The following is a 5,435-nucleotide window of genomic DNA, read 5'->3' on the forward strand; positions in this document are numbered from 1 at the left end:
TTATTGACCAGCGAACATCAAAATGGGGTGAAAAGACAGAGAGCTGGGTTTTTCGCTGGGGGACTCTCTAATGGCAGCATCTGTCTTTTCTCTTGGGCTGGTCAGTTCCCTAAAGAGAAGATCTGATTTCCTGCCTGGGAGGGTATAAATCTGGTTCTCAGAATTTGGGGAGTCCAGTGGGTGAAAGAGGCCACTGACAAGCAGTTCACCAAATTCAAATCAGTCCCCTTCTTTCCAGGACAGTTCCTTCACCCCACAATCAGCTATGCAAACCTCGACAGAAAGTCAACTCCTCCATCTCTGCTGGGAAGGAAGGAGAGCACTTGCCGGCCTCTGTAGGACAGAGGAAGGGCCAAAGGGGCGCCAGTATCATCAGCTCCCTATACAAATATTTCATTAATCCTCACTCCTATTCCCATCCAGAGGCTTCCAGTGTCTTCAGATTCTGTGCTTCTGCACTCTGGGACATACGTGATCCCGCTTCTCACTGGCTTCCTCTCACTGACCCCTCACCCAAGCTTAGATTCCAGCATTCTCTAGTTTGCCAAGTTAGTTCCAAAATTCTAGTAGACAACTCTCATCTGCTCTTCTTTTCTCCTGTTCTTTTTTTTTTTTTTAACTAACAAATTTTTAAAAATTTTAATTGTGGTAAAATACTCATAACAAAGTTTACCATCGTAACCATTTCTAAGTCTATAGTTCAGAGGTGTTAAGTATATTCACATGGTTGTGCAACCAAAGCCAGAATTTTTTCAGCTTGCAAAACCGAAACTCCTTACCCCCTTAACAACTCCTGATCTCCCCTCCCCTCAGCTCCTGGCAACCACCATTCTACTTTCTGTTTCTATGAATTTTGATTACTCTAGACACCTCATATAAGTGGAATGATACAGAATTTGTCTTTGACTGGCTTATTTGACACAGCATAATGTCCTCCATGTTCACCCGTGAATTTCCTGTGTCAGAATTTCCTTCCTTTTCAAGACTGAAAAATTAAAATTTTTATTATTTAAAAAAATTTTTATTATGGTTCTTTTGTTCTTTTGTCCTTACGAGTTTATAGTTGCTGTTTTTTTTTTTAAAGAATTAGTAGACATACTTTAAAGATTTGATTTTATTATTTTTTTCTCTTCCTCCCCAAAGCCCCCCGGTACATAGTTGCATATTTTAGTTGTGGGTCCTTCTAGTTGTGGCATGTGGGATGCCGTCTCAGCATGGCTTGATGAGCGGTGCCACATCCTCGCCCAGGATCTGAACCGGCGAAACCCTGGGCCGCTGAAGCGGAGCTAGTGAACTTAGCCACTCGGCCACGGGGCCAGCCCCCTGTAGTTTTGTTTTATTTCCCCCATTCCTTTAGCCATTATTTTAACACAGTTTCAGGAAGCAGAAATAAACTTGTGAGTCCAACCTAGTCCTTAATAGGAAACTCATATTCTATTTATGAATTGTAGCATTTAAGGACATATTCTCTGTTGCTTTTGACAATCTCTTTAACTTTGCAAGACCCCTTAAGGAGAACAGAATAATAAAGTTGTGTTTAGTCCTCATTTAGCCAAAGAAAAACTTATGCTTTGAAGTTAAGCAAAAAAGTTCCTTTAAGCACTTGTTTTTTCACTATGAGTAGAAACTCTTCCCGGGAGAAACCAGTGTAGTGGATCTCAAAATTTGGTCCCCAGACCCGCAGCATCAGCATCACCTGGGAGTGTGACAGAAATGCACATACTCAGGCCCCACCTTATACCTACTGAATCTGAAACTCCAGGTTGGGGCCAGCAACTGTGTTTTCACAAGCCCTGCAAGTGCTTCTGATGCTTGCTAGAGTTTGAGAACCTTTGGTCTTCCAGACGCAACCCTTTGCAAAGCCGCATCTAGAGATCAAACATTTCGTTTGGTCTTTGTCCAAATGTTTACAAGATTTTCAGGCTATGAGGTGACCATCTTTTTGCAGACAACTTGTGAGGTGCCTATGCCACCTACAGTGCCCATGTTTGGGACTTTTCTCTCTCCTAGAGAGGTGGGCCTTGTCATGTACTTATACTACCTGACCATTTCCGTATCCTGCACTCCACTGGACACATTGACTGAACCAGGAGAGAACCTCGCACTCAGGGTCAGCTAATCCATTGGATGGTCAAGACCAACTACCGGATCCTCTCTCCTGAGAATGTGAACTGGAGACACGAAAACCGTAGTCAGTCCAGAACTGCTAAAGGTAGAGAAAACTGAGACTGACGGCCACCGTGGCCCTGTGCAAGCACAGACCCTGTGTCTTTTCCAAAAAAGTAGCCCCTGCCTACTTTTTTTTCCTTGAGTGAATGTATATTTCTGGCACCAAACAGACTTGATCAGAATGCATCTTAACTATTGATAAGAAATGCTGTAGGATTGATTGGTCATAGTATTATCCATTGTAAACCTTGCCCAAATTATTGGCTTGTCCATGCTGTTGTCCTGTTTTGGAACTGCATATAAACCAATTGATGTCTCTCTCCAATATCTGTTTAATTTCCCACGTGTGAAAACAAATTCAGTAGCACTCTTATTGCATTCCAATGCTGAACTCTCAGAGTTCTTTTGCAATTATTTCTCGTTCTCTGAGAAACTAGTGCAAATTGCTTTGTAAATCAACAGTGAAAGAATCAATATCAGTGATGTTCTTTTAAAGAATGCAAAGATAAATAGTCCCCATAAGCCACTGTCGTGCCCTCCAAGGTTCAAAAGGAAATATTCTGAAAATGAAAGCAAAGGAAATCATACCATATTACCAAAATGGTTATGTGGTAGTGAATAAAAGCCAGAATGTGATTTGAGAAGTGAACGTTTGTTCTGAGAACAATATTAACATAACAGGACTATCAGGATCAAGCTTTACTTTTTCAGGTCATGATTATGGACTTAAGAATTTATACAAACAAAAATTGCAATAGGACTGTTGTTTGCAAAGATGTTTTCAATCCAATATGTCTTCTTTTAATATTATACTATTGTAGAATAACCCAGCATGGGAGAGACCATAAAGGGCATCTAATCCAATTATGCATTTCATGCCTGACTCACTCCTATACCCCTAAAGAAATGACAGCCACATGACCCTGGCATTGTGGTGGATGACAGAGCCATCTACCCTGCTTCATATAGTGAATCTACAAAAAGGAAGAAATACATGCTGAAACACAAAATGTAGGATGCTACTTTGAAATACGGGTTTTGCGAATGTTTGGAAAAGCGGTGCTTTTTTCTTCTGTTTTTCCTGGGAGGAAAGGTGTTAAGCATTGTGGCAGACATTGATTACTGTCCCCAGGATTGGTTCTCTCTAATCTCCAAATGTTTGGGTGGCACACGACTGCTCAAAATAAAGCTTACGTTCTCAAACTTTCCTTATAGCCATGTGTCTCAGTTATTGCTGCTGTGTAACAAATCACCCCCAAACTTAGAGGCTTAAAACCACCTTTTTATTCTGCTCACAGATTCTGTGGGTCAGGATTTTGAATAGGACATCACAGGACTGGCTGCTTCTGTCATGCTTGTGTGACTTTGATTGAAGCAGTCACAAGCCTGTCCAGATTCAAGAGGAGGGGAATTAAGACTCCAACTCTTGACGGAGGAGTGGCAAGGTCACACAGAGAAGAGGACATGGGACAGGAGATATTTTTGCAGTTACCTCTGGAAAATGCAATCTGCCACACCATATTTGTGGCCATTCTAAGTTCTGGTCAAGAGAATATAAGAGGAATTGGTGTGTTTAACTTTCTGGAAGTATCTTTAGAGAGGGGGTGTGTGTCACGGGGAAGTTCCCTTCTCTTTTCCAGTTTCCTCTGGGCTGAAACATGGATGAGTTGACCAGAGGTGGAGCGGCAATTTTGGACCACAAACTGAGGATTCCAGAGCTCTGAGCTGGAAGGAGCCTGGGAGCCTGCTGACCACGGAAGCCCCATGCCAGCCCTGACCTGCTTCCATTTACATTACAGAGACACAAGCTGCTCTCTTGTTGGAGCAACTGTATTCTGCATTTTCTGCCACATGCAAACAATGCTAATCTTAATAAAAACATCATCATAGATGAAGACAGATGACGCAAATTCATCTTAAATTACTGGATCTATACAGACAATAATGCCTATATGATTTATATAATGCTTATATAGTTAAGAGTTTGACTAATACTTGGGCCATACAGCGAGGATCAGAGCATTTTATAAAAGCTTACTTCTTAAAATGCTTGGCACTTACAATTGGAAGTACTTTACTATATATTATCATGAGATTGATAAGAAACGAAAATAAAGAAAACATTTCCTCACGGAGTGAATATAAATTGGATTACAAACAAAGGGTTTATATCGAGATGAATTTTTCTTAAAGAGACTAGTTCGTTATATCTCCATTTCTAGTCTTTGAATTTCCTGACTCCCGTATTTACTCTTTTTTGTGGGTAGAAAGATAAAGCAGAGTAAATGAGCTTGCTCTTGAAATATTTACCATTTGACAGGGTGGTCGTTGTAGAAAATGAAGTATGCATTTTTAAATAGTTTAATTGACAAAAAGACAATTTTCTAATTCAAAATTTTGCAGAATAGGCCTCATTTCAAAGTCAAGGATTTCTACTTCAAAAGCACACATCTCTAATTCTATTTCTCTTTATAGTGAAGTATTCCTATTTTTGGAGTTATAATCAAAATCTCTCAGAGTAAGGCAAAGTTTTAAAATAAACAATGAGAGCCTAATCAGGGAAAGGTTTTCGTGCTTTAGGACCATCTGTCCTGACTATATTCAAATTGCTGCACTGCCCTGTTTGAAGGGCATCGACTAACTTGAACAAGCGCCCCACAATAAACGGTGCATTTGTCTCAACAAATAGTAGTAAATGCACAGAGCGGACAACGAAATAGCATCAATAAGGCAATACATCATAAGCAGGTTGGATGGAGAGAGGCGGGAGAAAATGTGGCGAAAGAAACTGAAAGGCATCGCAAAGATGGGGTCTTATTTCTTTGTCCAAAAGAGAATCGGTTCCATGACACGACTTTAAACAGAAGACATCACCAACACTTATTCAGGCAACTGGATGCTCGGAGGAAAAGAACACGCCGCGACCGAGGCGGAGGCTCAAGCTGCAGGGCAGACCGCGCGGCCCCAGCTCCGCGTGGGCGTCCCGCGGGCGGCCACAGGCGGCAACCCGGCCAGCGGCCCGCCGGCTCCGGGGCGCTCGGACAGGGGGACGGCGAGGCCCGCCGGAAGCGGGGACCCCACGCTCCGGCCGCAAGCCCGCCGGCTCCTTCAGTGCGAGGGGCGGGCGCGCGGCGGCCGCCGGCGCTGGTTGCCATGGTTTCCGGGGTCACGTGGGCGCGCCGCGGCGGGCGGGGGCGGGGCGGCCGGGCGGGGGAGAGGCGCGGCGGCGGCGGGCGCGGGAGGAGCTGGAGATGCTGCCAGGCCTC

The sequence above is a fragment of the Equus quagga genome, chromosome 8 (assembly GCF_021613505.1).
Source record: "Equus quagga isolate Etosha38 chromosome 8, UCLA_HA_Equagga_1.0, whole genome shotgun sequence".
Classification (NCBI taxonomy): domain Eukaryota; kingdom Metazoa; phylum Chordata; class Mammalia; order Perissodactyla; family Equidae; genus Equus; species Equus quagga.